This window comes from Mustela nivalis (assembly GCF_964662115.1).
Source record: "Mustela nivalis genome assembly, chromosome: 11".
In the NCBI taxonomy this organism is placed as follows: domain Eukaryota; kingdom Metazoa; phylum Chordata; class Mammalia; order Carnivora; family Mustelidae; genus Mustela; species Mustela nivalis.
Genome location: NC_139030.1, coordinates 32,875,037 through 32,888,402, shown reverse-complemented (window position 1 = coordinate 32,888,402; position 13,366 = coordinate 32,875,037). Strand labels below are relative to the sequence as shown.

Here is a 13,366-nt window from a genome sequence, read left to right as displayed (position 1 = left end):
TCACAGACTCTATAATGATAACAAATGTTTTTCCCTTTAACACAGGGCATTTATTATTTGTTTTTCTTTTAAATGCCACAGTTGACGGTATGAATTAATACTGAAATGCTAAAATGTAGTAATATTAAGCTCACCATCAAAAGCCTGACACATTATTTGCCTTTCTAATAGTTTTTTGCATCAGTTTGGATAGACTAGAATGCAGTTATTCAGTTAAACACTAATCTAGGTATTGCTGTGGAGATATTTTACATATTATTTTATTTTCATTAACATCTTCAATCCACATAATCCACAGAAACATAAAATCATTATAAATTCACTGCATGAGAAAATGTAAGCTTACTGAACTTTCTTTGAGTGTTTAAAATAATATCATAATATAAAAAAATTAATTGCTTTACGAGCAGTATTTTATTTACTCCTTACAAGAACATGAGGTACACGGAGCACTAGGTATTACACACAAACAATGAATCATGGAACACTACATCAAAAACTAATGATGTACTATATGGTGACTAACATAACATAATAATAATAATAATAAAGAACATGAGACAGGTATTACTCATATGCCCATTTTATGGATGAGGAAGCCAATGCATAGACACTGAGAAACAAAACTAGGTATTTAGAGATTGAGTTGTCATGAGACCATGAGAACCCATGCAACTAACTGGAGTGCAAAACAAAACAAAAAGTCTTCTAAGTTTAGTCTTTTTTGATGTTGGTAAAAGTTAAAGAAATTCAAACTACAAGAACTCTGCAGTACAACTTTACACTTTTTGCAGTTAAAAAGAAGGATAGTGTTAAAAACTATCAAGGCTTCAGAGAAAATGATGCAATCTGTATTGATTCTGGTAATGGCAAGTATTTTTAATTTTTTAGAAGTTAGTGTAGCCAGTCATTAACAATTTTAGATGCTATGGCATAATAATTCTACTACAAAGAATAAACTCTCTGCAGATGACAAAAAGGAAAACCAGATTTTTCCTAAATCACATGTTAACAGTAAAATGTTGTAAATAACCTAAATGTTCAAGCAAAGATAAATGAAGAAGCAAGATGGTTTATCAACAGAATACATAACCATTAAATTGAAGACTACAGAGAAGCATTTTCCAATGATAACATATGAGATCCTTTATACAAAGTACTCTATGATCTTCTTGGAGAGCATCACACATATTAGCACATGAAGGTTTTCCTATAGAAAAGAAATTTCCTTTGATGTTCAATTAAGTATTTTCCAAACTTATCTGAAAACAAAATAAAGAATGTATATTGTTTACAAATTTAGGCAGAGTTCAGTAATAACAACTTGTTTCTGCTCAACTCGGTGCCAGATGGGGCAGCTTGAAGGCCTGGGAGTGGAATCATCTGAAATTTGCTTGATCATGTGCCGGATATGACCTCTCATGTTACCTGGGCTTCCTCACAATACAGGGGCTAGGGTCCAAAGGGTGAACACTCCAAGAGAAAGAGAGAGGCAGAGCTGTATTATCTAGAATGACTAAGCTTTTGCAGTTGCCTAGTGTCAATTCCACTACATCTACTCATCCAGGCAGCCAAATTTCAGGGAAGAGGGAAACATTTCACTTCTTAATGAGAGAGTAGAAAGGTTCTGGAAGAACATGTGGGATCAGAAATATTTCTGTTGTGATTTTTGGCAAGTACAATTTGCCACATATTTTTAAAGTAATAAGTACCAATTTCCCAAGTTTGGTAAATGTTGATGGATGTATAACAAAAAAAGCTATATAATGTATATATTACATACATATTATCTATCTTTTCATATATATACTTATACATATACTCATACCCACACACTATTTGGCCTAGAGGAAAATTCCCTGTATTTGACACAGTAAAATAGTTCCAATCGTTGTGAAATGAATTAAGAAATTTCCATCCAAATTTATATGAACAATAACAGAAATTAGTTTTCCCATCGACCAGCTCAGTTTTCCATTGACCACTTGGATTATTGTATTGTCTACCTTCTTGTATTTCACAAGAGACAAGTTTTCAAGATACTAAGTCTTACATTAGTGAAGAAAAAAAATCTTTTTTTTTTAATTTATTTATTTGACAGAGAGAGAGATCACAAGTAAGCATTTTCTTTTTTACCAGAGTTTTTCAAAGTACTTCCTTTGTGTAGTTACAGCTACCAAATAGAAACTATTTTTTTATGGTGGTGAAAAAACATCTTTAAACAGCTCCTGTTAATTACCCTCACAAATGTGACAGGTTAAAGCAATATAAATGAAACCAAACTGGAAAAATCTGATGTCTATGGAAATTTAAAACTTGGTGAGAATGTTGGGAATGAAAAGTACAGCATAGAGTATTTAGTCAATAATACTGTAATAACTCTGTTTGATGACAGATATGATGATATGAACTACACTTACCGTGGTGTGCACTTTTTAATGTATGTGATTGTTGAATCGCTATGTTGTATACCTAAAACTAATGATACATGTTAAGTATACTTTAACTTTTTAAAAAATACAGGAATCAAAAAACAAACAAACAAACAAACAAAAAACAACCATGGAAAAACCTTAGACTTAAAATTATCTCCTATACATCCTTTCTCAAGAAACCTCTGGAAAATGTATTCCACAGAAAATGAGAAAACAAGAGAAAAAAAAGGTTTAAGGAACAGGAGTTTTACGCAGGAAAGAGAAGAAGGAAATCTCACAAACAAGGTTAGAGATATCCCAGAACGATACCTGTGCCATTAGGGATAGCAGCCAAACCAGACTGCAATGTGACTCAAGTTGAGGGTTTTCATCAAGATTCCCCACCAGCTTTTGTAATGGCTTTTCCTATTTCTCTTCTTTTATTTCTAGATCAATCTAGCAAGAAGTTTATCAGTTTTATTAATATTTCCAAAGAACCACCTTTTGCTTTCACTATCTTTCTATTTTTGGTATTCCTTAATTTATTGATTTCTGATTTTATATTATTTTCCTGTTTCTAGTTACTTTGGGTTTAATATACTATGCTTTTCTTTAAAATTATAAATTTCTCTTTAAGCACTTAACTATATTCTACAAATTTTCTGTGTTTTTATTATCATTAAGTTCATACATAGTTCATATTTCCTAACTTTCCTTATGATTTCTTATTGATTCATAGATTATTTAGAAGTATGATGCTTAATTTCCAAATATTTGGGAATTTTTCATACTTTTTTATTATTGGTCTGTAACTTAATCCTATTTTTTCCTCCCCCACAGAGAACATATTCTGGATGATTTTAAATCTTCTAAAATTTACTGAGACTTGTTCATGGTCCAGCATATAATCTATCAATGAATGTTCCATGCAGAGCACCAAAGAATTCATAGTCTGGTGTTACTCAGTATACGTTCTACAAATGTCAATTAGGTCCAGTTCGTTTTTACTGTTGTTCAAGTTCTTTATTTACTTACTGGCTTGTCTACTTGTTCTAAGAACTGTTGAAAGAGCATAGTTGAAACACCCAACCATAACTGTGGATTAGTGTATTTCTCCTTTCAACACTTATCAGTTTTTCTTTTATGTATTTTTAGGCTCTATATCTACACATGACGGTATGTACTTTCGATGTCTTGGATGTCTTTTAGCAGTATAAAATTTCCCCTTTATTTATGAAAAAGATGTCTTTCTTCTTCTCTAGATGTCTATTTTGTCTAATATTAATTTAGCCACCTCAACTTGATGATTTTTGTTAGCATGGTTCATTTTACTTTTAACATCTACCTGTGTCTATATTTAAAATGTACTTCCTCCATCCAATACACTAAGGGTTGGCAAATTATGGCCCATGGGAGAGATACTTTTTTTGGTAAATAAAGTTTTACTGAAACACAGATACAACCACTTGTTTACATTTTGTCTATGGGTAAAAAGTTTTGGGAGGCTACAACAGCAGAATTGGGCAATTGTAACTGAAACTGTATAGTCCTCAAACCTAAAATATTTACTATCTACACTTTGATGAAATGTTTGCCAACCATTGTGGTATAGAATTGTTTTACTAGATTTTTATTAGTCTAACAAAATAAAACAATTCACTGGCGTGTTTAGACAATTTACATTTAATATAATTATTATATAGTTAAGATACAAATCTTCTTGCTATTTTCTATCTGAACCATCTCTTCTTTCATCCTCTGTTCCTGCCTTATTTTGAACAAATTCAATTTTTTAGTATCCCACTATACTCCTCTACTAACTTATTAGCCATCTCTCTGTATACCTTTAGTAGTTATTCTCGGGCTTAGGTATGCAAATTTAACTTAGCATAGATTTAAATAATATATCACTTCCTAAATAACATAAAAATCTTGTGACATTTTATCTCCAATTCTCCCTCGGATTTTTTGCCCTATCATCATACATTTTACTACTACATACATCAAAAAACTCACAATATTTCATATTTTTTTTACTTTTTTGACAATTATTTTTTAATTAAAATATATTTTATTTCAGTATAACTGTTATATTCATTTCAGGTGTATAATATAATAATTCAATAGCTCTATACATTACTCAGTGCTCAACAAAAGAAATGTATTCTTAATTTCCTTTATCTATTTCACCCATCCCTCCACCCACCTCCCCTCTGTCAACCACTGGTTTGTTCTCTGTATTTAAGAGTCTTGTTTTTTTATTTGTCTCTTTTCTTTGTTTGTTCATTTGTTTCTTAAATTGCACATATGAGTGAAATATTTTATTTGACTTTCTCTGTCTGACTCATTTCACTCAGCATTATACGCTCTAGGTCCATCCAGGTTGTTGCACATGGCAAGATCTCATTCTTTATTATGACTGAGTAATATTGCCATATATATATGTATATATATATGAGTAATATTGCCATATATATATGTATATGTATATACATATATATATGCTGCATCTTTTTTATCCATTCATTTATAGATGTACATTTAGGTTGCTTCTGTATCTTGGTTATTGTAACTAATGCTGCAATAAATACAGGGATGCACGTATTTTTTTCAAATTAATGTTTCCATTGACTTTTGGGTAAATATCTGTAGTAGAATTATTTGATCATATGGTATTTCTATTTTTGGCTTTGAGTTATCTTTCACAAAATTTTAATGGGAAAAAGTCTTTTATTTTTACCTATTTATTTACTATTTCTGAGGCTTTTCTTCCTTTGTGTGAATTGTGCTCCACTGAATACCATTTTTCTTCTGCCTTAAGACTTCATTTAATACTTTTTGTAACAAACGTCTGCTAGCAATAAATTCCCTCAATTACTTAGCTGTCTTATCTGAAAATGCCATTATTTTGGATTTTTTACTGGATATATAATTTTAAGTTCATAGTTTTCTTTCAGTGCATTGTTCATTCCAGTGTTTTCTGATTTTCATTGTTTCCATAGAGAAGTCAGTAAATTTTTTGCCTCTGTGCTTTGTATGCAATGTGTCTTTTTTCTGGGCTTTTATGACTTTTCTTTTTATTACTAGCTTTCAGAAATGATGTCTTGGTGTGGTATTCTTTCCTGTTTGAAATTAGTTGAACTTCTTGGTTTTGTGAGTTTATATTTTTTATGAAATGTGGAAAAAGTCTGGTCATTATTTCTCAAATACTTCTTCCTCCTAGAACTCCAATTACACATTTTTTTTTTTTTTTTAAGACCAAATAGTATCAGGACACTGATATCATTTTATTTATTTATTTATTTATTTAAGTTGTCTTACTCTCTGCTTTTGTTTGGAAAATTTTAGCAGCAATGGCCACCATCGCCAAACTGTGGAAAGAGCCAAGATGTCCTTCAACAGACAAATGGATAAAGAAGATATGGCCTGTACATACAATGGAATATTATGCCTCCATTAGAAAGGTTGAATACCCAACTTTTGTATCAACATGGATGGGATTGGAGATCATGCTTTGTGAAATAAGTCAAGCAGAGAGAGTCAATTATCATATGGTTTCACTTACTTGTGGAGCATGAGGAACAACATGGAGGACATTAGGAAAATGAAAGGAAAAGTGAATTGGGGGAAATTGGAGGGGGAGACGAACCATGAGAGACTGTAGACTCTGAGAAACAAATTGAGGGTTTGAAGGGGGGTGGTTAGGTGAGCCTGGTGGTGGGTATTAAGGAGGGCATGTATTGCATGGAGCACTGGGTGTGGTGCCTAAACAATGAATCTTGGAACACTGAAAAAATAAAATTAAATTAAAAAAAAAAAGTTCACTTACATTTTTACCGGCAGTGTCTAATGCATTGCTTAATGCATCCAGTAGATATTTCATTTCATCTGTGGGAATTTATAGAGCTACAAAACATTTTCCATGACTGTTCTCATTATTTTAATATTTCAATCTTCAGTATGTAAACGATCAGCTGTTTTAAAGTCTTTGCTAATTACATCATCCCTGTCAATTCTTGGTCTGTTTTCCCTGGACTGGCTACTGTATCTGGCTTTACATATGGGGAGAGGCCAGCATCAGTCCATGTCTTTCTCAGTGAGCTTAGAGTACATATGTACCATATGCATGAGGCTGCATGATCAAGTAAGCACAATATCTTCTTCACAAGAATGTGAGAGTTGGAGAAAGGAAGTAAAATAGTTTAAAAAGCATTTTAATAGGAATACATAATTAATGATAAATATCCACAAATAAGGGCTATCTGTGCAAGTCCACAAAGGTCAAATAAACCTTCTAAATAAATAGTATAAGTCATGTGATGTCCTCTGTTCTTTACATCTCTGAAGAAAAATATCTGATTATTCAAATGAAATAGTTTCCTTATTTTAATAAGGCAATGAAAATTATATAAATTAATATTTTTTTACTTCTTTCCATCAATTTTGAACTTTAAGGAAAAAAATCAAGTGAACAAATAGATAAGAAAAATGCAAACTAAATGATTGGCATATGAAGCCTCCCACATCCCAGTTGCTTGCTTCTGCTTTATTAAAAAATATATATATATTTATATATATATAAATATACATATATTTTTATGTATGTATGTGTACATACACACACACACACATATCCAGTAATTTGGAGTACAAAAGCAACATATACTTATTACAGCAATTTAGGAAAGCATAAAAAAGGACAGTAAAAATAAATTCACCCATCATTTTATACTAAAAGATAATCTCTGTTACATTTTGGAGTATGCATGTAGACATTCACTTTTTTTTTAAAAACAAAAATGAGTAGTGAAAAGCTAGTTATCTTAGAATAGTTTATTCTACCAACATATGTTGGACAGTTTAGTTGGACATTTGTTGGCCATTTTAGTTGTTTTCAAACATCATGATAAAATAATTCTTTTTTTTTTTTAATGTGTTTACTTATCTTAGAGAGAGAGAGAAAGAAAAAGATAGAGACAGCAGGGGAGGGATAGAGGGAAAGCGACAGAGAGAATCTCAAGCACACAACCCACTGAGTGTGGGATTCTATCCCAGGACCCTGAGACCATGATCTGAGCTCAAACCAAGAATCAGATGCTTAACCAAATGAGTGATCCAGGCACACCAAATAATTCTTGATAATACACTTAGGCGTAGTTTTTAGAAATGTGATCCCTGAGTAAATCAGTACACACATGTAAAGCTTTTGTTAGAGTTTCCTCCAGAGTTATTTTTTTTGTTAGAGTTTCTCCCAGGAAGATAACACCAAGATGTTGGACTAGAACAACTGCTGGATCTCTAAGTATCAACTCCAATAGAAATTATAGACAGAAAAAGCCAAGAATACGAAAACTTAAAAACTCCTCTGGAGGGCAGGGTGGTATAGAAGACTATTGTGAACTGGTAAATGTCCTTGGGCCTTGGAACCCAGGGCTCTAGGGCAAGAGGCAGCCTATCGACTATGGGAGGACAAAATTGGAAATGAACTGTTAGAGTTCTGCTTTTGATTCTTTTCTGTCATTGCCTTGAAACAAAAATTGACTGCCCCCATATCTTCAGGGACTCACACTACTATACAAATGCCCTCAGGAGTAAAGAGTACTTAAAAATTTTTGAGCTGAGAAACAGCCATGAGAAAGGGTAAATACTAACCATTTACATTAATGTGGATGGAACTGGAGGGTATTATGCTGAGCGAAATAAGTCAATGAGAGAAAGACAATTATCATATGGTTTCACTCATATGTGGAATATAAGAAACAGCACATAAGATCACAGGAGAAGGGAGGGAAAACTGAGAACTCCCTGAGAGGGAGACAAACCACAAGAGACTCTGAACTACAGGAACAAACAGAATTGCTAGAGGGGAGGTGGGTAGGAGGATGAGGTAGGTAATGGGTGATGGGTGTTGAGGGACCATGATATACTGAGCAAATGAGCATTAGGTGTTAATGCAACTTATGAATTACTGAACTCTACATCTAATTTAAATTAAAAAAAAAATAAAGAGCTGAGAAAAACATGGGGTGGGAGGACTAACTAACCTTAGGCAGTCATACCCCTACCCTTTCCTACCAAATCACAGAGCTGGTGATTTTGAATCATCATCTATGGATGCTGCTGCTTCTGGTGGGATGGGGGAGTGAGGGGAAACGGTGAGACTCAGATCTGAGGTATCACTTTCCTGACTATAAATTATTGTGATTTCTTGGTGGCCTGAGGATTTTCTACCTACCTGCCATCCTCTGAAATCCGTTGCATTTCTATACACTAATAATGAAGTACCAGAAAGAGAAATTAAGAAAACAGTCCCATTTATAACTACACCAAAAATAGTAAAATACCTAGGATATTTACCAAGAAGGTAAAAGACCTTCTGGTACTCTGAGAACTCTAAAATGCCGATGAAAGAAAATGAAGTCAACACAAAGGGAAAGATATTCTATGCTCTTGAATTAGAAGAACAAATATTATTAAGAGGTCCATATTACCCAATACAATCCACAAATTTTATGTAATCTTTATCAAAATATCAAAGGCATTTTTTGAAGAACTAGAACAAACAATCCTAAAATTTCTACGGGACCTCAAAAGACTCCAGATAGCTAGAGCAATCTTAAAAAAGAACAAAATTGGAAGAATCACAATCCCAGATTTTAAGATATACAACAAAGCTGTAGTAATCAAAACAGCACAGTTCTGGCACAAAAACAGACACATAGATCAATGAAAAAAAAGAACAGAGAGCCCAGAAATAAAAACACAATTATTCTATGGTCAATTAATCTTTGACAAAGGAGGCAAGGATATGTAATGGGAAAAAGACAGTCTCTTCAACAAATGGTGCTAGGAATATAGGAGAGGAATATGTAAAAGACTGAAATTGGATCACTTTCTTACACTATATACAAAATTAAATTTGAAATCAGCTAAATGCCTAAATGTGAGACCTGAAACCATAAAAGTCCTAGAGGAGAACACAGGCAGCAACCTATTTGGCCTTGGCCATAGCAACTTCCTGCTAGACATATCACTAGAGGCGAGGGAAACAAAAAGCAAAAATAAACTATTGGGATTACATCAAAATAAAAAGCTTCTGTTCAATGAAGGAAATAGTCAATAAAACTAAAAGGTAACCTATTGAACAGGAGAAGATATCTGCAAGTGACATATCTAATGAAGAGTTGGAACACAAAATATATAAAGAATTGATACAATTAAATACCAAAATAAATAAATAAATGAATAAAAATCAAATAATCCAAATAAAAATGGGCAGAAGACATGAACAGACATTTCCCAAAGAAGATATACAGATGGCCAACATCCACAAGAAAAGATGTTCAATGTCCTTAATCATCAGGGAAGTGCAAATCAAACCTACATGAGATATCACCTTATACTTCCCAGAATGGATAAAATAAAAACACAAGAAACAGCAAGTGTTGACAAGGATGTGGAGAAAAAGGAACCATCTTATGCTTCTGATGGGAATGCAAACTGGTGCAGTCACTGTGGAAAACAGTCTGAAGGATCCTCAAAAAGTTGAAGATAGAATTGCCATGATCCAGTAATTCCACTACTGGGTGTTTACCCAAAGAATACAAAAACACTATTTTGAAAAGATATGTGCCCCCCTCTGTTTATTACAGCATTATTTACAACAGCCAAGATATGGAAGCAGCTCAAGTGTCCATCTATAGATGAATGGATAAAGAAGATATGGTATATATACACAACAGAATATTACTCAGCTATAAAAACAATGAGATCTTGGCATTTGCAAAGACATAGATGGATCTACGGGCATAATGCCAGATGAAATAAATCAGAGAAGGACAAGTACCACAGAATTTCACTCACATGTGTAATTTAATAAACAAAACAAAGAAAAAAAGAGACAAACTGAAAAACAGACTTAACTAAAGAGAAGAAACTGATGGTTACCAGAGGGGAGGTGGGTAGGGGAATGGGTAAAGTAGGTGTAGAGGATTAAGAGTATACTCTTTTTTTATTTTAAGAGTATATTAAGATTAAGAGTATCTAAGGGATGAGCACTGAAAATGTATAGAATTGTTGAATTACTATTTTGTACACCTGAAACTAATTTAATACTCTATGTTAACTGTACTAGAATTAAAAAATATTTTTTTAAAAAGGAAAAAGAAAAATTACGACACTTATTTAAACAATAGTATATAGAATAATGCTGACAGAATATCTTGGCAAAGTCTGTTGTCTTTAAAAATAGCTAGCAGCAAAGAAAAAGAAAAATTGACTGCAATAGTTTGTTATTTAAAGTAGATAGTTGCAACAAGATGGAATTGGGGAAGGAGAAAGAGAAAACAGGATATCAGAATGTATAAGAATCTTTTTAGGGAAGATATATAAATGCTAAGTTGTTATTTTTAAGTAAAAAAAGATTAAAAAGAAGATATACAAAGTGTATGAAAAAGCTGAAATAAAATGGTAGAAAACATTCAACTGTATCAAAAATTATAACTATTATATGTTTATTGACAGTTTCTTGTTAGTGGGTCTATAAAACTCGTGCTTATAATCTCTACTCCTTTTTCTTTTTGTAAGCTGGAATACCTTTATTTTTTCTTTTAATAATATGTTGTTACTCTAAAGTTTCAAATTCTGGAGATAACATGAAAATCATCTAGAGTTTACCACAATTTGGTATATATTGTAAAGGACATTAGACCAGATGACTATCTTTTACCAACACTTATCTTCCCTGAACTTTTATATCTTGGTTATTCTTTTGTCAAAATATTTACCTTTTATAGAAGCTTAACACATGCAACCAGAAGTATGGCAACAGTTTTAGGAGATACAAACAAGTGAACCAAACAATGTTAAATAATGTAAACCAAAGTTTCTGTTTGTGGAATAGTAGAGAACTAATGGAGCACAGAATTAATTTAGGTATGTGGCACTGAGAAGTTAAGTGAAGCAACGTGAGAGCCCACTGGTCAGGGTTAAAACACTGAATCCCTGGTCACTTCAAAAGGTGGGGGGTGACCATTCCATGGCTCAGTTGGACGTGTACACTGAGACTATCTAGGCATTTCCTGAGTCAAAGAAAACTGGGTCTGACCTATACATGTAAATGGGAGACCATCAGGTGTCATCAGTACTTATGGGAGGATACTGGAAGAAATGGAGGAAAAAAATCAAAAAGCACTTAAAGACATCAATAGCATTCAAAGAAATCTCAAAAAAATGCTCAGAACCAGATAGTTTTACATGAGTTTTAACACACATTAAAGAAATAGTAAATTCATATCTTGTAAAGCTTTTCCAGAAATTAGAAGAGTAAAAGCTGCCCATCTTATTTTATTAGGTTAATGTAATCTTAATTCCAAAATGAGACAAGGAAAATGAAGGAAAACAACTACAGCACATTTCACTTAAAAATGCAGATTCTAAAATTCTCAATAAAATATTTGCTAACCAAAAAATAACGTGTTAAAAATAATACACCATGATCAAGTAGGATATAAACTAGAAATGCAGTGATGGTTTCATATTAGAAATTCTATCCATATAATTCACAGCATTAATATACCACAGGATAAATGTCATGTGATTACCTCAAAGATGCATAAAAGCCATTTTATAGGGTTCAATAGCTATTTATGCATACCAAGCTTGAAATAAAAGAACTTCCTTAACTTAGTAAAGGTTGTATATTAAAAACCTTTAGCAATGGGGCGCCGGGTGGCTCAGTGGGTTAAAGCCTCTGCCTTCGGCTCAGGTCATGATCCCAGGGTCCTGGGATGGAGTCCAGTATCAGGCTCTCTGCTCAGCAGGGAGCCTGCTTCCTCCTCTCTCTCTGCCTGCCTCTCTGCCTACTTGTGATCTCTCCCTTTCTGTCAAATAAATAAATAAAATCTTTAAAAACAAAACAAAAAAACAAACCTTCAGCAAGCATTATACTTAAGTGAGAAGTAAGATACTAGATGCATCCTCTTTAAGACTAGGCATAAGATAAGGATGCCCATTGCCACTAGTACTTGTTTTACATACTTCCAGAGGAAATGATTAAAGGTATAGAAAGAAGAAAAGTAAGAGGATGGGAGAGGTAGAAAGAAAACTTTGATTATTTGGAATTGATATATGATCACCTATCTAGAAAAAACAATCTTTTAAGCATTAGAGAGTTCAGCATTGTTGTTAAAACCAAGATCAAGTTTCAAAAAATCAGTATTATTTCTCTACACAAACAATAGACATCAAGAAAATATTTTAATAAAATTTAAAATATTGATGTCTACTCAAAGAGCATCATGCACAAAATTAAAAAGTTGAAATAATGGAAGCAGATTTTTTTTAGTATCTAAAACTAACAGGAAATGAATATTTAGAATATACAACAAACTCTTACAGAGCATTTATCAAAAGACAAGAACCCATATGAAAAATAAAGTGTATGAACAGCAATTTCAGAAAAGGGAAGTCAAAAGGCCAATAAAAATATGAAAATATATTCAAATAAATGTATTACTGATAAGAAGAATTAAAATTAAAACGAAAAACTACAAAAATTATGCATATGAGATGGAAAATAGCAAGCTCAATAATGTCAAGGATTGACGGGAGTGAGAGGGTTACTGTTGGTGTGGACCAAAGTATTTGATCAAGCAACTGGCAGGACTTGGTCAAATTAAGCATAAACATGTGTCCTACTACCAGCAATTGTGCTCCTTGATATATATCCCAAAGAAGTCCTTGCAAAATTCCATGATTAAATAAGTATGAGGATGCTCATCATAGCAGTGTTTGTTGCAACAGAAAATCTAGGTAGCAATCACTGGGAAATATAGGTTGTTCAAACACGATAGCTACAAACTATGGAATATTATGCAGCAGTTAGAAGCAATGTACACATGACAACATAAGTAAATGATAAGCACATAATGTTAAGTAAAATTAAGCAGTAA

The 13,366-nt window shown here is 32.7% G+C and overlaps 1 long non-coding RNA gene across 1 annotated transcript in view; it reads right to left on the bottom strand.

The window, feature by feature from the left end:
• LOC309844300 overlaps nt 1–13,366 on the bottom strand; it is a 317,506-nt gene that overhangs the window by 116,916 nt on the left and 187,224 nt on the right. The gene's annotated exons all lie outside the window — the stretch shown is intronic.